Source organism: Syngnathus floridae, chromosome 9 (genome assembly GCF_059516105.1).
Source record: "Syngnathus floridae isolate MCC-2025c chromosome 9, RoL_Sflo_1.0, whole genome shotgun sequence".
Classification (NCBI taxonomy): Eukaryota; Metazoa; Chordata; class Actinopteri; order Syngnathiformes; family Syngnathidae; genus Syngnathus; species Syngnathus floridae.
The window spans coordinates 1,786,698-1,808,258 of record NC_142421.1 but is presented as its reverse complement, the minus strand read 5'-3'; the positions used below and the strand labels follow the sequence as shown (position 1 = coordinate 1,808,258).

The 21,561-nt window shown below is 45.7% G+C and overlaps 1 protein-coding gene across 4 annotated transcripts in view; it reads left to right on the top strand.

The window, feature by feature from the left end:
- Window positions 1-21,561, top strand: part of zmiz1a (zinc finger, MIZ-type containing 1a) — a 110,261-nt gene that overhangs the window by 45,143 nt on the left and 43,557 nt on the right. For 3 of the 4 annotated variants that reach the window (XM_088385562.1, XM_088385561.1, XM_088385564.1), the window contains 2 exons: window positions 3,378-3,467; window positions 16,199-16,273. The gene's annotated coding sequence lies outside the window, so the exon portion shown is untranslated. The remainder of the gene's footprint in view (window positions 1-3,377; window positions 3,468-16,198; window positions 16,274-21,561) is intronic. The other variant, XM_088385563.1, reaches the window with a different exon arrangement.

Sequence of the window (21,561 nt, the reverse complement as noted above, 5' to 3'; positions counted from 1 at the left end):
GCGCTTGTTGCGGAGCGGCTCGCTGGTTTCTTCCAGGGGTCGGCTGAGGGAAAATGCCAAGCCGCCGAGGTAATCACGGGGTCAACTCGGCTCGTCTCGGACAATAACGTGCTCGATGACAAGATAAACTCTCTCCCCGATGAGGAGATTAAAATCGTTTCTGTAAAACACAACTGAAACGAACCGAGCTGTTTTCAAACGTTTGGACCCTAAGATGGTGGGCTTGGTCTGGCGAGGAATCATCGTCGTAGCCTTGCAGGCCAGTGCAAAACAACAGATGTAGCCACGCGGGGTGAGGTTATTTTATGTCACGGCATTACTCTCTGGAAATGTTCCGACTATCGTAAAGGGAGCGAGAAGCAAGTACCGGAAGCCAGAGGATACGACGCCGCTCGCCAAACAACTCTTTGTAATCCTATCAGATGTTGTCCTCGGGGGAGATTTTTGGAAGGCCAAGTGCTCCGAAACCCAATCACCGCGTCGCCGAGAGAACGCGGCGTTGTCGTAATTACCTGCCGACGTTTCCCGCGCGCTGACAAGGCCGCCCGGTGCGGGTCGACTCTGCCTTTGCGGCGTGTTTTCCCTTCTCTTTAAAGCCAGGAACACGGGCGGCAAGCCAACAAGACAAATATTGTTTTGGTGCGATCTGGCTCCGAGATTGGCGTCGGACTTGCGTCAGTGTGTGCGTGCGGGAGCTGGCAGGCTCGCGAGGCTGCTCCCAGGAGCCCCGGAAAGCCGGAGACCTCATTTTCTCTCCTTCAAACGACGACCCGCTCTGTTGTTGTTGTTTTTTTGCTTCTCTCGATTACAAATGACCTGTTTGAATGAAATGCAGTTTCTCACTGATGGCATTTAACTGGAGGGGAGGAAATAAGAGATGACAATGATATCAGAGAAAGGGAAGAGGAAGCCTGTTTGTTTTGGTAAACTGCTATTCCTCCACTAATTTCCTCCTGATAAGAATCTCGCTGCTCCTCAGTCAAGTGTTTTATCCCGGCAAAAGGGAAACGGTTCCTCGGGCTGGCGCGTCCAATCGATTTCCAACTTGGCCGCGCTTTAAATCACACTCTTTGCTTTGTCGAGGTCTTCTATTTGCATAGAGGTGATCAATGACACATATTAACCAACCGCTCTCAGCCCGAGATGGACTTTTGCCTTCCGTCTTTTGCTTTTTGCTGCAGCGTCTGGCTCTTCCACATCACATCATCGACTGGTGTTGGCCTGGCTGGGGGTGGCATTGATTTCTTTTTTTTTTCTTTTTTTACCTCCCCTCTCTCGCTCTGCTTTAACACTTGATGAGTAGTTGTGTTAAGACGCCAAGGGACAGCCGCGCCCGCTCTAAGGAGATGAGGTGGGCTTTTATAGGCCTTTCTCCTCCGAGGGCGATGAGGTGGATACATTATGGCTCCGCGAGTGTGTTTGCACAAAGTCGTCGAAGGTGTGGATTCACACTAACAAGTGCAAAGAGAAGGGAGGTTTTTGTACTTGGCAAGTGTTGTATTATTTATATCATTTAAAACATTTCTAGTTGTTTTCTTTTGTTCTATTTTTGTCTTTAAAAAAATCTAATCTTTTCATTGGTATTACATTTTTTTCTGTTTTTTAGCATTGCATTTTAATGATAATATTTCATATGGTTTTATTGCATAATTTTAACATATTTATTTGTCTGATAATATTCATGCACTTATAATAATTGTACTGATTTTGGTCACTAATTGTGATTATTACATTTTCATACCGTTTAATCTCTAATATCCATTTGACATATTTGATATATTTGCTAGTATTTGCAGGGGAGTTAAAACGGGCTCATTCATCTTGTGAACAACATTTGGTTCAAGTGGAAAAAAATTCCAAGTGAATAATTGAAGCAGGCCATCTATTACAATCGAGACCTCTCTTTGCGGAATTACCGTGTTTAACTTCAACTCATCTTAACCAATTACAACTGGAAGGGCACTCAGTAGAGCAGAGAGACCAAATCAGCCTTATTTGGATCAGCGCCTTCAGACGTACCTCCCGCAATGGCCCGACATTAATATTCATGCGTTATCCACTCGAAAAGCAAAGAAAATATAAAAAGTCTTCATAAAAATGAAAACGCAGTCCCAGATCAACACTTTTATCCGGAAGCACTCTTCAGTTTTATGGTTTCTTCCGTGGCCCCGGCCTCCCCAAAGTGTCTCCCCAATAACAAACACGACATCCTTGGTGGGGTTTCAGCGTCGCTCGTAATTGTTTTGGTTTGGGGCTTTGGGGCAGGAAACTTTAAAACCCACGTCGCATTGAACGTGTCTTGGAACGTGACATGCTAACGACAAACTCAAGGTAGCATCTTGATTCCAATGTAATTAATGCACCCCAGCACTTAATGTTTGTCCAATTTCACAGAAGGTGGCTATAACAATCTCCGCACCAGCACACACATTTTTAAGGGGGTCCAGCGGTGCATGTTACGGGCGGGTAATATCAGCCTAATAGGCTTACATGTCAGCACTGTATGGAACACACAGCCTGTAAATCACATTTGTCGGTGACACCTGCTCGCCTCCCTGCTTATTTATGCCGTCCCATCATCCCCTCCTTTCTGTCCTCTTCTTTTTGGACGAGCTCCAAACGTCCTCCCGCAGTGAGGGCCCCCCCTCGATCTTTCGCCAAGATGGACCGACGTGAAGATGTATACGAGCAGATCTGATCCCGTAAAATCCTACTTTGAAATACTGTCTCGAGATGAAAGCCCGGATTTCAAATCCTAACTCTGCAATTTAATGACTTAACCCAATCTACAATGAATTCTTCAAAAATGAAATCCTGTCTCAAAAATGTATTTAAAACCTTGCTTTCAAATCTCGTCTTGCCTTCTCACCCAACAGCAAATCCAACCAAATCGTTCAGTCTTCAAAATGCATCATTGTTCAAAGGGGAAAGTAGTAAAACAGCAATTGTGCTATCTTGTCCTCTAATGATATGCGCTAATATTCACGCCTGTGTGGTGATTGAATGAAGTCATTTGCATGATGTATGTGGAAACAGATGCTGTCTCAGCCTGTAAAAGGAGCAGCGCGGCCAGGCTAAGCACCGGATTGAGCCTGCGAATTTAGTTGGTAATGGACTCGCGATGAGGTGGACCAAGGCTGCTGATAACCTTTAGGAAGGGCATTGTTTCTCCGTGGAGGGAGGGGGCGAGCCACTCCACTGCCCTATACACTACATACAGTACATCCATGTCATTGTGAGGCCGAGAGGAAACGTATAGGCAAATCCCCGACGGCTTTCCTCGCTTATGCATTTTTCAACAGCGTGCCACATTTTTATTTTTGCGTCCGCGCATCTGAGACGAGCTTTCCATTAAACGACATTTTCTTCTTTTTCAGGTCGGCCACTTGAGGAGTAGTCGGCGAGGGACGGCGCGAGGAATACATGAGGGGTCGGGGCCGCGAGGGTGCAGCGGCAGCACCGACAAGGTCAGAGTTCACGCAAGCTTCTTATACGGGCGAGGCGGGGATTGTGCGCCCTTTTTTTTTTTTCTCCCGGGCCCTCCCGCTCTTGTGCTGTGTTTCGTCTTGGCTGTGTTTTTTTTTTTTTTGTTGCTTTCTTCTTTCTTTCTTCCCCCCTCGAACTCTCTGAGCAAAATTGGCACGCAAAGGCAAAGTGAGGGAGCAATGTGGCTGCTTTTGATTGGACCCTCCTGGGCTGCCAGCCGGGGAGGGACTGAGCAGCTGCTGTTTATGAGGAGCTGCGCAGGATCCTGTTTGGCTCTGGCCAAAAAAAAAAAAAAAAAAAAAGAGAGAGAAAGAAAAGGGAAAAAGCCAGGCAGTCAGTCCCCGCCGTGAAGCCAGTGGCCTGTGTCAGCAGCACACAAGGAGAAATGCGCCACAGATGCTTATTCCTCGAAAAGTGCCACATATTTCCCATTCTTGAGTGGCTAAATCAAAACTGTTGATCGGGGAATAGTATTAATTGATGAAATACTTCATTAGGTAACCACATTGCTGGCCGCTAGATTAAAATCAATCCATGCTATTGATGTCCTGTGAATATCCTCCCATTTCTATCGTCCTCCATGAAAGCAAAGTGATTGTGTTGACTCAAACTAAAATATTTGATTTTGCTTTGGAGAACAATGATATTTTATATCAGGCAAGCTCATCTAAGAACCTGCATTTGGCGTGTTCACTCACTTCAGTTAAGACCAAAAGATAAGCAGGGCTATTCAACAATACTGAAAATATTCCACTTTTTTTGTGTTTGTATTTAGTCCTTGGAAGGTAGACACGCTAATGAGATGAGCAATCACTGACCTTTTATCTGAATGCCGAGATTAATTCAAGGTTGCCGCCATGAATACCTTAAAAAGGAACAATCCCGATTTAATGATGACACGACACCTCATCAGTGTTTCCCTGCTAACACTCGATGGTATTTTGGACTTTACTTGACTGTGGATTATTTCTTGCTACCGCTGCACGTGCCTTTGTCCTCGCCGGCTTGGACCGGAGCTTTTCGAAAGTTATCCGTCATATAGTGCCATATTGCTTTTGCCTCACCTGCTGTCTAGTTTGCTACTATAGGGATTAAGGATGAGGATTGCGGCGCGATGGGTAGGTGGGATTCAGGCAGCAAATAAGTAAACGACCCGGTTAATCTTCCTTGGCGTGTGTGTGTGTGGTGAGCAACACCACCGCACGGGAAACATCTGCCTCACACACACACACGCGTGCGCGCACGGGCGTTCATCCTTATGCGCATACAGCTCGACGCGCGCACAGTACCTACGCACATGCGCCACTAGCGGGGATCAGCCAAAGCGATTAGCGCACGGACGTCAGAGCATAGAAAGCCACTGCTTTAACACACACACATGCACACACACGCACACACAAAGCCCGGTGCAATGAAGAGGGAGCGACTCAGCCCACGGAATGTGACACGCTTATGAAAGTGCGGGGAGACAACTTTTTTTTTTGCTGCTGTCGCTCTATATTCACAATTTATTTTTTATTTTTTTCCATCAACCTTCCTCGTCATAACACATCGCAGCGTCGAGCAGAATCGGTCCAGACAGCCAGCTCGGGATGAGTAATGTGGAGCACAGCAGGATTAATTTGTTTAGAAAGGGCCTATCATGGCTGTAAACATGTTACAGACTGTTGCCGTTTAGACGCAACCTCCCCCGTCGCTTTAATTGGACGTGTTTTTAATGTTAGCGCCCACTGTTGACACGCCGAACGAACACTGCGGCCGTTGTGAGGCCGCCGAGGAGAGGCCGGCGTGTTTGCGCCGCACGCTACGGTAGAATGCGACGCTTTTCGAAAATAAATCAACTGGGACGTTTTAACACGGGCGGCCATTTAACATGCGGGCCTTTCGGAAAACAAGGACGCAACCTTGTCGAGGTGCTGCTGAGTGGTAGACGCTTTCGAGAGGTCCAAAGGGTGACTTTCTGCTGTTTGTCAATCACTTTGACACAGCCAGGATGATGTCATTGTGACATTGTGGCAAGGATGACATGATAGAAACCCAGCAATCAACGTGATCATCAAATAACTCATCATTTGTGTGGTCGCATTTTAAAGAAATGGACACATTTGGGTGAATTTTTAGGACAGGTGTTTCGTCTCAATTTGTTTGCGGCGAAAACGAGCCAAACACGACGTCATTGATGCTAAGTTGAACTGCGTCCAAGCTAAACACAATTCCTCTGGGCAGGGTTGTGCTGCTTAATACGATGCTGGCAAACAAGAAACAAGAGCTCAGAACATTAACATAAATATTTAGGAATATACTAATTAATGTCCTGGATAATAGATACACTTATTTTGAGCTGCCGTGTCCATCCAGGACTCAAATTAATCATGCAATGTTAAGTCACTATGAGGGTGCAGGAATGATTTTGTTGTCCCAAATCTCCGCTGTGCTGCCATAAGTAAGCAAACTGTGCTAGTTAGGCGAGCTAGCTGGCAAATCGCACTTTGTAATCGCATTCATTTTCAGTGACACCTCTTTATATATATTTTTTTAACCATTTGGATTTGGCTGGGTCGTTAACAACCCTGTTCTCTTTGGTGCTCCAAATTTAGTTGATGTTATTCACTTTAAATAAAATATGAAAACATGTTTAGCTCGTATTTCGTCATTTGAAGTGTCTCGGGCTTTTCCAGTGTTGCCTTTGTTTACCTTGGAAGAAGAGGAAATCAAAGCCTCTCGAGAGTCGGCGCAGCCTGCATCCTCTTGCATCAGTTTCTCTTCATGTTTTATTTTCCCCAGGTGAACCAATGCTTGTCCACATATCTGCATCAATGATAGAATTAGACAAAATTCAAGGAAATCTGCCTCAGGGTTCTCCAGCTAAGATGACTTGGATGCTAGGAGGTGTATTTTTATCCTCCCTGCGATAGTCATTGTGGTTATCGTCGTCTCGCAGCGCCTTTCTCACAAACACAAGCTGGCCGCCTCACTGAGGTAGAAAACGGTGCGAGTGGGAGGATGAGAGGGAACATTGTATTCTCTTCTCCAGCTTAAGAGACAGACAGAGTGGAGCAGGTTGTGTGAGGATATTTGCCGTGGAGAACAATGTCTAACTCTTGCCTCGGGGACACCTTTTACCCCCCCCCCCCTCCCGCTCATGCTGCTGCACGGGAGTGGGAACATTCCTCGGCGTCGGGAGGCATTTTCAGTGCACGCTAGCACTTTTTTTTTTTTTTTTTTTTTTTGTGTCGCCTTCAAGTCAAGAGTGTTGTGGTTTTGTCTCATTCCACTCAGCACACTTTTGGATGCCAATGTTATTTATTTATGATGAGATCCTTACACAAGGCATGCAAATTAAAGGGGACACAAGCAGCCACAAGAGCTGAATGTTGGAAATAAACATCAGTGATAGACAAAAACACACAAAAGTGCCTTGAGATAGAATTTTATTTTAAACAAAACTAGTGATTTTGTTTAAGGCGTTCTTTTGTTAAGATAGATGGAAATCACTTTTAAATGACATATCTTGTGGTTTGTCTTTTGTCATCTCTTTGGCAAGTGTTTGTGGACAGCAGGCAAAGTGAGACTCAAGTATTTTAACTCTTGGATTGGAGGCAGCACGGTTAGAGATACAAAAGCAAAATTAAATATACAAGCAGAAGTGGCTCGTATTGGGATGCATAGGCTTTTCTTTAAAATGATTGAAGTGGTTAGGGGATCGCAGTTTTGCAAAATTGTTCAACTCTCGTTTTTACCTAGTAGTTTTTGGAGGCTGGGACGGATGAATGACATTTCAATTAATTTCAACTTTCAATATTATGGCCCTTTAAGCAAACGAGGAAAGAAATGAGATTCACATTCAGCCTCAAAGTCTTAAAGTCTTATACATTATCAGTAGAGTTAATCCCGATATTATGATGATGTCACTTTGACCCTGAAGCCGATTATTTCAATTTCCATTATTTCCTATGGGAGAAAAATGTTTGCAAATGCAAAGAAATCTCCAATCACCCAGATCACGTTCAACCTCAGAGGTTCCAACGTAATCAGAATCTCGCCCCGGCATCATTGCGGCGGCGGCGGCGGCTCTGTGATGTCATCCATCACTGGCACTCTGTCTAGCGTCATCAATTACTCGCAGGAAAACAACATTAGAGGCCTGAATGGGACACAGAGTGGCGGCAGGCCTGACATGGTTGTGTTATACGATTACACAACCTGTTGGCCGGCCGCCTGTCAAGTGTCTGGCGCCCTTGATGAATGGCTGCAATACGCAGCCGTGCATCACAACACGCCACGCCACACACTCATTAATGGCTTCTCATAATGTCCGGAACGTTCCTCCGATTCCGCGGCAGGAGCGAGAGCGCATCAAGGGTGGCTGGCTAGTCGTGGCAGTCGAGAACGTCGAACTCCCTTTCCGATGCGCCGTTCAAGGCGGTAAACAAAAGAAGCGCGGCGGTCCCGTTTGAACGATTCGACAAGCTCGCTCGCTCGCTTATAACGCCGACAGACACGAGAGCACGCGTAGGAATTATTGTTTCTAAAAGCGCAGCCCATATGCTCTTCTATTAGAGGCATCCTTGTCCATCTGTGGCCTATTTGCATAGATTATCAAGCACGTGCGCAGCCAGCGCCGGCGTCACAATGGCTTGACGGAAGCCGAGCTTGATTGCTCTTTCCCGCCGTGAATTAGGAGAGCTCGCTATTCAGGACCCCACCCACCCCCACCCGCCCCCCTCCTACTCCACAAACAGATGTGAGCCACGCTGAGACGGCCGCCACTCCCGAAAGCCGCAAATTGTTTTCGATGAGCTTGTTTTCTGACGAGCGTGTGGCGAGTGACTACCAGATCGCAAATCGATGTTCTGCATTCTAATGGGTAGGGAGGAGCGAGTATTGATACCGGGTCTCATTTTCAGGTGTCGGGTACTCGTGGATGCTGCCGATACAAGCCGCGGATACTTAAGTAAATCCTCCTCGGCAGTAGTTGGCGCTGTATGGTGACTGTCTGACACATAGATAGGTTTTGTTGACAGTCTGCTAAATGAAATTGTATGCATCAAAAGTCCTCGAGGTGTGGTTGATCATTGACAAGTGACTAGTGTGTCTGAAATGTTTGTGCATCTGTGTGTGCATGTTTGAATTTTCACACAGGTCCGGTTTCTCATTTTAAATGGCGACACCTGCAAATGTGTCTTGCAAAGTGCCGCCCGCTGTCCCTCTACTCGCTCGTAGGGGACCGTCGAAACAAAGCAATTAAGGCAGCTAAGGCTCTGTGGAGGCGGGTGTGAATTATATGCATAAAGCGTATAAATATATATATATATTGGAAAAACAATTTTTTTAAGAGCCACAATAAAACCTTGCATTCCGGTGGCGAATCGTGCCAGTCGCAATGTGAGCCGTTTTGCCCGTCTTCAAGTCTCTTTAAATATAGAGGTCAGAGGTCACCGACAACCTGTTGACGTAGAGCAGATTTATGCCGCGCGCACACACACACGCACGACACACAGTACTCTGCGGCCCAGCGCCTCGCAGCAGCGGTTTCCTTTCCGCCGCTGATCTTCCGAGCTTCAGATACCGGAGCCCCAGTTATTCTCCCTGACCCTCCTAATTGAGAACGGCTGTGGCGGCCGAGACGGAGAGCGCGCTAAGCAGACAGAGAGCGGCAACGGCAAAGAGCGAGCGAGCCAGAGAGCAGATTCTCGCGTGAGAAGAAAGAAAGTGGCAACAAAAGAGCGGCCAAATGAAAGCAGTAAGGAGCTAAGCCTGCGTAAGGCCAACGCTGGTCAAGTGGGGGGATGGCTGCACGCTCAACAGTTGGCCTCCATCCCAATGCGCCATGATTCATACTTTGGCGTACACACTACTCGCTGGCCGGCAGCCAAGCGCAGATCGGCACAATAGCTTCAATGTCGATTTGGCTCCATTGTATAGAATGGGCCGCGCCGGAGCGTCCACGCTTGCTTGACTCGGCTCGCCTCCTCTTGCTGTTAAGTTCCACTTTCAAAATGGCACCTATACTTGATCATGCGTGGTTCCACCTGTTGCTGTGCATTTTGTAGCTGTTTCGTACTTACTGTAAACTGTTTAGTTTTGGTGGTTATAACTCCAAAGAGAAAATTTGACATTGTTTGACGTGGTTGAACTTTTTTCCCCGAGCCACTCCCTGAAAGTTGTCTTGAAAATATATAGACACGTCGAGGAATTTACTCACGGGCCAAAGCTACGGGCCCAAACCAACGCTGTCCATAGCGTAGTGCTTAAAAGGCAAGACTAAAAGCGAAGGTCGGGAAGAGGAGTGGCGAGTTCAGTGACAGCTGCGTGCACGTGGTGGATGTGGACGAGCGACTGTCAGAGCAGATATTTCTGTTTAGTGCCGCCTGCCAGAGACACTCCTCATGTCATCGCTGGGTGCCTGCTGTCACTGGCCAAAACGAAGAGCGGCCGTGTGTGTGTTTGCCTACGACTGTGTGTGTGTGTGTGAGTGACAGTGACAGGGAGAGAAACTCGAGCAGCTGCTCTGCACTGTTGCTTTCATCATCCGGTCAGATGCTGTTTGGTCACCTTTACCGTGTGGAAAGAGCTTCTTTGATATGAAATGTGATAGAAACCTCTACGGTGTCTTTACCGATATTTTCTTGCCCGGCTAAGGCAATTGAGAAGAGATTTCCATTCGCAATGCGTCAAACAAAGCAAAACGACTCAGTGGTAGGCGGATGAGTGCAGGAGGAGGTACAAATGACATGAAATATTGAGGAAAAGGCAGGCTTTGTGTTTTACATTTCCCAGGTCAACTGCGAGTCAGCGTGGGTGGCTGAGGGAGGCCTCGCAACAATTGATCAAAAAGCTCGCATGGCGGGTTGGATGTTTGATTTATTTTATCGTCTTACAATGTTGTAATTAAGTGGGCAGTGCGCTTATGAGTAATAAAATGAGTGAAAGATTAGCCCAGCTGTACTGGGAACAATCTGTCCAAATGTTACCGTGTGTCTTATGCGCTCCCATTTTTTGCCTTAAGTGTCTGCCTGCCATTGACTGTTTGATTGCAATCATCTGTTTCTGGAGTACCGTCGCCTAGATCGCAAACATGTGCTTGTGGCCAAGATGGTCACAGTGTGAGGTAATGGAATGTTTCAAAAGAGTAAGAGCATGCGTGAGGAGCGGATGCTGGAAACCAAAGCGCTAAGGATGTTGGCTTTTAAAGAAAATGTCCTTCACTGAAAATCCAAATCAGTTAGAAGACCAATTTGCACTTGCTTTAAAAGCCTTCATTTCCTACCTCATGCCGTGGACACGGCGGCTTTTCGCTACTGCGGCTAGCGTCAGCGTTTTAATGCTGGAAAGGTAGCTAAAGGGTGAGATGTTTTTCTGTGTTGCTAACCAATGTGAAAAATAGCCAAGTTGTACATACAAGTTGTATGTGGTTTTCCAATTTTTGGCACCAGCCCATTTTAGATAGCTAGCTAACAATGCTAAAAATACCCAAGTTACAGATATGAAGTTGGTGGATGCTAAAATTTCGGCAGCCACCCGTTTAAGGAGTCAGCTTACTTATGCCAAAGATACCTCAGGCGTAGATTTGTATTTGTTGGATATTTTTATTTCTCATGCAACCCGTTTAGGCTGCCAACCAGCTCACTTACAGCACTCCATCCAGAGTAGATAATCCCCAAAAATCATGCCCATTCATGCAAGGTAGAAATAAGATGACTCCGAAAAAAGCCTTTGCCTGGTACGCGTCCAAGCCACAATGGATAATTTGATCCACTTCCGATTCCAATTCTCTTCACCTTCCGTGACATTTGCTTGAGGGGAATCTCCCAAGCACACGCACACCCACGGCGACCTGGGGTGTGTTTCCCAAACACCCGAAAGTGTGTAGCGGTCGCGATGAGCACAGAAACACCGTCTGTAATTTAGTGGCAACCATGGCAACATTAGTCCAACTTTAGATTGCGAAGCTGCCAGCCTCGGTTTCCCCTGACAGCCTTGTAACCACACACCCGTGTTTATGTTCTTTGGGTTAACACGGTTATCTCTGTACGTAACCTGAGCGCTCCACCTACACGGCCACTTGGCATACGGATCTGTGTGTGTGTGTGTGTGTCACATCTTGCAGCTGCAAGACCTGCCTCTCTCTCTCTCTCTGTCTCTCTTTCTCGCTCTCTTTCCAGAATGAGCTGCAGGGACTTGCCAGTATTTTCATTCCCTCTGGAGGCATTTCCGCACACTAACAAAGCCCGGCCCGTGCGATGAAACGCAGAGGAAGTAGCCCCTTTATGAAGGAAGCAAGCCATTTTTTGGTGTGTGTGCGTGCGTGTGTGTGTGTAATGTTTGCACCGCTGACCCCGACCAACAGTTTGTTACATGCAAATTTACTTAAGAGCTCAAGTCAAGTTCGCTGCGGGCTTTTGTTTGCGCTGTAACACGAGGACAAGCCTCCTCTGTATGCCGTTCACTAGACACAGTTGCCTTCTGTTTGCCTCTCATTAACAGCTACAATAGCTAGCTTGTTGCTTAGCTTTTTCTTGGTCTGCTTTTTTTCTTTTTAAACGCCTTGTTAACCATTGACCCTTCGTAGTTGCTCTTCCTGGTGCGACGCTTGCCAGAAGGAAATGTGCTCAGCAAGCCCAGGTTGCAATTCTCCAGAGGGCCCGGTCGGCTCTGGTAAAGGGATTGAATTGAACCAATAACAGTCGAAAACGATTAAACGTTTTTACAACACTGTCGAACTAAAGCCGTAAAAGTTGAACTCTCTATCCTCGATAAATATCCGCGATAAATAAACGCCGCGTCCCAATCCAGCCCGTGTTCTGTTTATTTAAGGGCACGTATTTTACGGTTTGCTTGAATATTAACTTTTCTCCTCGCCGTTTTGTCGAATGGGTTTTGCAAGAGAGACCTCCACGGGGAGAACCGAAAATGTTTTGAAAGCGGGTCAACGGTGCGATCTGGCAACCGCAGAGCCGCCGAAGCCCGTCCACAGCCGAGGCCCAGTGACACACGCTCTTGCCCATAAACAGGGATTTGGCCTTCTGGAGAAAATAACCTCGATAATTACTGAGTGAGAAGAGACCTGCCCACATCAGGAGGGAGGGGGAGGGGGGGGAGGGAGACATAACCATCGACGCATTCCTTCATGCTGAGTCACGCTGGTGCTAAGTTTCCCCCTCGATGCGCGCGGGTGCAAAGGGCTGCCGGCGCCGCGCTCGTTGCCGAGGACATTGCGGAGGATAACGAGAGCGCGGACCTCCGCCAAGGCTTTCTGGCCTGTGTAATCGATCAGGATCCGAGGCGACGCAATGTAAAAGTTGTGACAAGTGCAGGGATCCTCCGTTAATGCCGTCACGCTCCATTCTTTTGTATTCATGATTTTGTTTTGTTAAAACACTTACGAATTAACCGCGAGGTTAGTAAAGTATTCCGATTGGGGCGGTAACAACGCTTTCGATTGTTCATATGGAGATAGAATGGAAGCAGCATTCGCCTTTCCAACTTTCTCTCTCTTCACACCACAAGCTCTTTTTCTTCATTCTTGGTTTGAACTGGCACGTGGACAGCAGCCGAACGTCTGCGCTTGGCCCGCCGCCTGACTGTCTGTTTGCCTGTCATTTCACCAGAACTTGTTGAACTTGCTAGGGAGGCCATTCATTCACGCCAGAATTGGACCAAACAGCCGTCACCACCGGGCACTCGCTCTTGCTTCGCTTCGAACTCTCACTTTGTTTGGGTGAGCACGCTCGGCCCCTCCGGAGTTTTTGACGCGTTTTACGCAAACATCAGTGCTGGATATGTTCCGCTTTCTTTAATACTTTGACTCTGCATACATCCTCTGTACTTCCTCGTTGCGTAATCCATGAATCCAAGTGAATAATACTATAAGGGATATCTTGAAGCAATCGAGGTCAAATTACAACTAATTTGCTGTCTAACGAAGTGACATCATGGAAGACATGAAGACAAGTTGCGCTCCACCCCAGCACGTCTCCAATATCACTCATAACAAAACATAAGTCGTTGAGGTCAGAGCCACCACTGTGCTAACCGCTAGTTCTTCCCCTTTGATTTTAAAATAACAAATGTTACCCCAGAAAATGTCGTCAAAAACAAAAAGGATGTTTTTCGTTTGTTTTTCTCCTTGAGGAGTTTTGCAATGTGTCCAATGCAGTGTGATTGTCCTCTGTGACACGCAGCGTGAGGACATACGTCAGCCGTGACTTCATCCCTAACTCCATCCGCATCCCTTCTTCTGCTCATTTTGTATTCCTCGTCAACCTTCTGCACTCCTAATGTCTTCACGTTATGATTAGCAATCGTGTCCCCCCCACCCCCCTTTCTTTTTGCGCGTCCTCTGTAATGTCTGATGCCTCCCGTGTCCTTGGAAAGACGCCTAATAAGCTCCGACACACACCGCTGTCTCTACGCTCCGTAGACCTGTTCTCCAGCGTCAGCCCGGCGCACACTCGAGTAAACAAAGACTACCCCAATACACATTCAAATACACATAAACACACGCACGTATGCAACGCCATCCCAGCGTGCTAATAGACCCGCGCGGCAGCCCGCCGAGGACGACGTCAACGCTAGCTCACTAACGCTGACCTTCCGCGTGCCAATCACAACAAATCCGCTGCCTCCGTTTGAATACGGCGAGGAAAGAAAAACGCGGCGCAAATTGAAAGCAGAAATCCCCCCGTGGTGTGAGACAAGATGAGCCTTGGAATAAATTATTGAGACGGCAGCCTCTCGTTTTCTTGCACGTCTCTCGCCTTCTGCTACGTTTAATGGCATCTGTGATGACGCCCAGCGGAGATTAATATATGTGTGTGCGCGTGTGTGGCCTGTTGTGTCGCGAGATGCTGGAACAAAGCCGAGACAGGGGAATTAGTTTCTTCTTCTACTTCTTCCTGGGTGTAAATAAACAACTAAGCACATCAATGCTTCCATTTGTGGCCTCTGTGATGGTGTCTGCAGGTGGCAGAAGGTCTCGGTCGCCTCGTTCCCTCGTCGTCAGCGGACGAAAAATGCACCGCGCCGCTCTCGTGTTTTATTAGTGGGAATTAATAAACAACCGTTTGGCTTTTGTACCCAACTTTACATGACAGTCAATATTATTTTAAGGAAAAAACTCACTCACACAGTTCTCCAAATAAGAGACACAGTGCGCTTGCTTCAAGCTGTTTATTCTTTACCCACAGTTCATGTTGACTGTAAAACAAATGTACCAAAAGGTTCAAGCTAACCATATATGTGGTGCTACGCTGAAGACGAGCAGAACTGAGTGTGAATTGTTGTTTGTCTATACGCGCCGTGCTATTGGCTGATGACGAGCTCAAGACGAGCACGAGCATGCCTATTGCCCCAAAGTCAACTGGGATAGACTCTTGTTAGCCTTGACCCTAATGAGCACATATATAAAATGTATAGCTGTGTAAACAAACAACAGTAAAGACAAATGAGCAGGTGCGACTGTTAAGGAAATGCCAGCAGCGGCTTGAGTGTGTGTGTGTGTGTGTAAGCATCAAGTGTTGTTTGCATTGTAATTATTGCAAACTGTGCTCACTTGATGAGAGGCATTGGAGGTTGCTAAAGCATTGAGTCGTAATTAATTTGACAAGAATTCCAACCATTCATGCTTGTAAAAAAAAAATCCATTGCAGCTATAATGCTTTCATTTTTAATGTAACGCTTTCAAGGTTGCAAAGGTCCATATAAATACAGCACTTAACAACTATACCCAATGGGGATTTTTTTTTTTTTCTTCCCCAATTACGTTGTACAATTTACCCATCACATGAACGATTTGGAAAGTTTTGAAACGATTTATCTCGATCTCATTCGCTCATTCATATCATAAACAAAAAGGCCACTCCAGTCTCACCCTTCTTTAGACAGCAGGCTAGTTGAGAGAAAGAATCAGCAGCGTCTTTGTGAATAATCATTTCCTCACAGTATTTCTCACCACTCACTGTACGATTGTCCTTAATTAACATCTTTATCCTGCAGTAACAATAATGGAACGAGCCCAAGCAGCAATGCGGTCTTAGTGACGGTTCAGTGGCCAATACTAAGTGTGTAAACACAGACAACACACCTAAATGCCAACACAATTGCACAGAAAGACTTCCTAATGAGCACTCCACTGGCCGTGTGTTGGAGTGCCCCGTCTATATCCCGTACGCCAGTGTGAAATTACGCTATCAGATCATATTTAGTTAATTAAAAGGCATATGACTAATTAAATTGGACTCGAGCATTAGTTGAGAGGGTGAATAAAGCACGGAGGCGTATTTAGCTGTTAACTGTAATTAAATGCGGGGCAAACTCAAGCCTGTGAAGATACACTATTTAAATGGTCCTCGCAGGACCGTACAGACTGACAAGATATTAACAATCAAGACAGAAGAAGTTGTTCCGCTCATCTAGCAGGAATGATGAAAGCCTGCAGACTTAACTGACAGCTGCTTTGGCAACTGCACGACACCAGAGAGAGAAGAAAAATCAACTGGCGTTTGTCGTTTCAAGTGTTTTAAGTGCGATATTTGTCAGGGATTAGACGTGCGCGTTGTCAGCCCTTGTTACGCGCCTCCAATCTGTCAGAGGAGCGACAGGGGCGCTTTATTACATCTCGATAAACGACACCACCTCCAGTCGTGTTTGCCTATCACCCAAAAGCATATTGTGTTTTGTCACAAGCTCCTTTCCTTTCGTCTCGTTTCAGAAGCGGGCCTGTGATCGATGAGGATTAAGGCGCCGATTTGGTCAAAGTGAAACGCGGGATCGCCCTCCTCCACTGGTAAGCGTGGCGATGTCACACCTACGGGTTCGGGCTCGGGAAATAGAGCGCTGGAGTTTTGCCAGCCGCAAAAAGACGTGCACGCTTTGAATGATGCTTCACGCTCACGCACTTTGTCCTTGGAGTGAAGAACGCAGACAATATTAGCGCTTGCTCGCTTGTAAAGAATGTGAACAAGATTATTGAATGGAAGGAAACTGATTCCATAATGATCGCTAGTTATGATAAAACATCAACACATGATGCTACCTTAACCTGTTGCTCGATAAACTTCAGTATTAGTCTCCACAGTCTCCGCTTTGCTGCAGCGGCCCTTAGATTCCTCTCATATTAACATTGTCTGCTTTTCACATGTACACAATGTAAAATATAAGATGACAGCAATGAGTACATGCTAAATTTATCTTGGCCTGTTGCCGTGCCTTGGCAACAGCAGAAATATATCCTTTTGTCTTTCCTTTTAAATGTAGAAAAAAGACAGTATGAAAAAAAATCCGTTTAAACCAATTACAAATGATGAAGTATCGGGTACTCGCGGAAGCCGCTGATATTAGCTAAGGCAAAAAAAAATGATGTAAAGTAAGTCGTCCTCTGCAGTAGTTGGCGCTATACTGCACAGCGGCAAAACGTCAGCATAAGAAAGCTCTTCATTCAAAATATTTTGGCGAATGTGTTAAATGATTTTCAATAAATCAAAAGTACTTCAAGTATCGGTACTCAGTATCGAGGAGTGCTCTAAGAATAAGTACTCGCACGTTCATGCTAACGTTAGCTGTTCCTGTGCCTTAAATAAATTCCCCCTTACTGCAGCTGCCCTCTGTCTCCACCCACATTAAATTTGTCTTACTACTGAGCGGAACAAACAAAATATAAATGCTAATGCAAGTTTATCATCTTATTTTAACTTCAGTATTATAGTCGAATAGTCTCTACTTTGCTGCCGCTGCAGTCCGTAAAACGTGTATGCTTTACTCGTGGAATGTAGCACACCAATTATACGGATTGCTAAAAATGAACACACAGTTAGTTTATCTTGTTATTATACCTTCACTCCATTTTGTTGCTGCCCTCAGCCTCCTATTGAATAAAAAAAAAAAGTCTCCTTGCTGGAAAAAAAATCAATATATTTGACATTGGTTAGCGTTCCTCATGATGCCTTCGATGCGGCGTGGTTTTTACAGTTTCCCTCACAAGTGGAAAACAGTCAGGCCCGAAAGGAAAAGGACATAAAAGTACACACCCAAGACCAAATTTGAGACTTTTTGCCCCCCCCCCCCTACCTTATTTTGGGCAAAATTGTTGACAGAGTAATTTGTGTTTGTGTGCAACAGCATCAAAAACGCTGCAAGGTGAATAATTTTTGGTGGCATCTGCACATTGTGCAATATGCTAATGAGCTGAGCTGCAAAAGCCAGATTGCCAGGAGTGAGATGCGGGGTGAGGAAGAGGGGAGTGGAGGGGAGGGGAGGGGCAGAGTGGAAAAAAAGGGAGGAAAACAGACTGAGGCCTCTGTAAATTATGGATGCAACCTGCGATTTCCAAGAGGAAAAAAGGAACCTCAAGTCATGCATATCAGATTACGCATCTACGACATTTTCTTATCATGCTCCATGAGCAATCATGGATTGCAATCTAGCTAGCGCGTGTGTATGTGTGTGTGTGTGATGGTCGGGAAAAGAGAAAGCACTTCCACATTCATCCACGTCAAGTCGCGTGTGGCTGTGCGCTCGAGCGTTCCTCCGAGTCAATATGACGCGTGTCCAAAGCATTGTTGACATTTTTCTGCACCGTTGTGTTTCATTGCGTGCACCGTGTCGACCCGTTAAGAGTCTCGACTCCCCACCGAGTTCGCATGGCGCAAACGCACGGCCAAAAAGCCGCGATGCTGATACTTGCTTTCTTTTAATTCGAGCCATGTTGCTCATTCTGTATTTTGCCTGCTTGTGCGTTTCAACAATGCTTAGGTGCCCTCACGGCAACTTGGGATAATGGGTTGGTTCTCGGACAGAGGTTTGTCTAATGGCACCTTTTCGACCGAGTCGTGCATACGGAGCCATCGGGAAACATCGCTTCCATGTTGCGAGTAGATGACGTAAAATAATTGTTAGGCGAGTTACATATTGTCTCCCTGGTATAATGTCATATTTAGCTAGCTTGGGCTTCCTGAAATACGCTAGGTTATTATTGCTATTATTCTCAGACTTGTCAAAATGTAACACAGGCAAAGTATTCAAGCTTGATTATGACACTCCATGATTAGAAAAAATGGTGTAATCGTACAAAAACGATTCTTGTCAAATAAAATAGCTAATTTTGGAACATTTTGTTTGACATAAATGGAACAGAAATAAATATAGTTTAATTTCACCTAATATGTATATATATACTATATTTTTTTGCGTCTGCACATTTTCCTGTTATGTACCCGAAAATTGTTTAAAGAATCAGGATTTCAGTTATTACCAAAGTAATCATAGGGACGATCATCGGCACCATTTCAAATGGTTCGTATCAACTTCCTCGTTGTGCCTACTGAATATTTAGCATCTTCAGAAAGAAGAATAAGACATCAGATGCAAATGCTGTCGCTGTCCAGAGTCCAAATCATCCCTGCCAAATGGAATTATATCGTTTGTTGAAGATGGGTCCGCACCCAGCGTGCCTTCAAAGCGCCACCATACAACCGTCCAAACAGCACGTTCATCCTTCTAAAGGGAAATTACCTCATTTTAATTCCGCTGCGATGCCCCTGCCGTTCAATTTGCCCTGCGTAGTAAGAAGAGGCTGATGTTTTCTAAGAATTGGACTGGAGCCGCATATTGCACTTTAAAGCCAGATGGGTTCATAAACGACCAAGCCGTCCGTCCCTGATCTCGCCCTGCATGTAAATGTGTGTTAATGTGCAAAGTAGGTCATTTATTTGGAGCATAGTGCGCCGCTCTGACACAGTGGGGGGAATGATTTCACAGGCAGACATACAGTATCTTCTTGATTGGGCGATTTAGTCGGCTGATACGTTGTTAATATGTGCAGAATAACACGCCGGAGGGAGGGAAGGACTTTGTGTTGGAGGTGAAAATCGCCACAATGCGTCCAGGGGCAGCATCGCTAACCGTAACCTCAGACAGCAGCCCTGAGAAATCAGACAAAATCAGATTACCAAACAAACAACTAAGAGGATTAATCCTGAGCTCTTTTTTTTTTTTTTTGGGCCCATCAGATGGACATTAAATCTGCAGTCTTTAAAATCCCACACAATGATTTTGACTTCACAGCACTCATTTTCTGCTCACATATTCGGATGCCAGCTTTTCTCTTGTGTGTGAACTCTGCCCTTTTGTTCTGCCTGGAGAAATTGCTTCTCTAAACAGGCCTATCGCGTCGCTCTTTAAAAATATCTTGGCGGGGTGTGCAAATCTGACCCTCCGATCAGATGCCGCGCTACTGCCCGATAAGCCCCACGCACCGTGTTATTATTCTGCTTTTCATTTGGCCGTTTGTTGAGGCAAACTAGCGATCCTAATTAATAGAATTAAAAAGGGATGTGTCATGGGTAATTGACTTTTGTATTTCTTGTATGTCCCGCCCACCAATCAAGTGTGAAATTACACCTACAAAGTACATTTTGCTGAATTGCAGCGTCATGTATGTTGGTTGGGTGATGTGTCCAATACATTTTGTAATTTTGTGGAGTGCTCGTTCAAGTGTCACGAGTGAGCTGGAAAATATCAGCATTTTATTTTCAATATTTATTTTTAGAATTTTGTATTTTATCCATTTTTTTACAGGATCATTTTCATTAATTCTTTCAAGAAAAGAGTCATTATATTAGCTTTTTTTTTTTTCAAGATTTATGGGGTTTAAAAATACAACTTTTAGAAAAATATGGGATGAAAATTAATCAAGGGGCTTCTAATCGGCCCCCAGTTGTCCAACCCTGACCCGCGGTAAATTAAACAATGAACATATTCTCCAAACAATTGATGGTCTTTTCTCCAGGCTGTCTACGTACTGACTCGCTTTCACGCGAATAAGCTGCATTTTTGTTTTCTGAATGAATTTTCCTTCCTCAAGCCAAAAGCGCAGCAGAAGCTGCATTTTAGTATTAATATGACATCCAGTAGTTTTCCTCCGGTTTTGTATGATCAGAAAAATTGCTATTTCTTACAATTAACCTGCGAGAACTGGCGGCTATGTTTGCTAGGAACCCGCGGGGGCAGCGTTTTCTCCTTCGGGGGAAATAAAACACGACTTGATCAGGTGAATATTTCATGAGGCTTAGCAGAAGGAAAGCTTTCAGATAAACTCTTCTCAGGCAACAAACTCGAGCTGTGCATCAGGCGACGAGCGCGACGCCGATACAAGGCAAAAAAAAAAAAAAACGGTATTGTAATCGGTCTTCCGCACGCTAATAGCTGTTAACAGATTACATCAACGCCTTCGCCGATGCGCCTTGATGATGACATTTTGCATCTCTCGCGAACGTCCGCCCGCCCGCCCGCCTGACAAAAGGGAGCACGGGGGCCGTTTAGCCCCTCATTGTAACCAACTGGCCTGTAATCAGAACAAACCCAATCAACTCCGGAGCATAACCAGCCGCAGCGTGACATGTCAAGAGAAGCGGAATTATTTACGAGCGGCGTAATAGGCCCGAAGTGTGTCGTGTCGGCTTTGTATCGCATGTCAGCTGTGTTCCTGAGAGCACGCACGGGACGAAAACACACACACGCGTAAGACGTGATAGGCAGAAAGCGCGGGAGGATGAACACTTCCCGGGCACGAGCGCAACTTCTCATTTCCTCGATGGGGTCGGTCCAAGATTTGCAGTTGGCTCGGCCTTTGACAGGAGAACACACACGCACGGCAGAACAAGACGAGTGAAAATGAGAACTGAGCTTTGCCAGAGTGCTTTTGCGTTCTTCACCAGACTGTCTTCTGCGGACGTTCGTTTTCGTCGGAGTAAATCCTGCGGAAATGTGATTCTTCGGATTTAGAAAACGGTTTATCCTGTAGGAAATGACGGAAATATACGGAGGTGTATCTTCTCACGCACTGAACGAATCAAACGGAGGATGTGTTAGTAGTGGGAAAACTCGTCGTTTGTGACACTTGAAACTTTGAGTTGTTTAAGGCCTTTCAACTGTTGCCAAGAACCACAACACAAAGGCTGTTTGAACGGAATGATGACGTAATCCTTTGCAGAAACGTCTCACCTTTGATCAGTCAGTTGAAAAAGAAGCTGTCCGGGCAATACGAAGCCTGATGCTATTTTTTTAATACCCCAAACC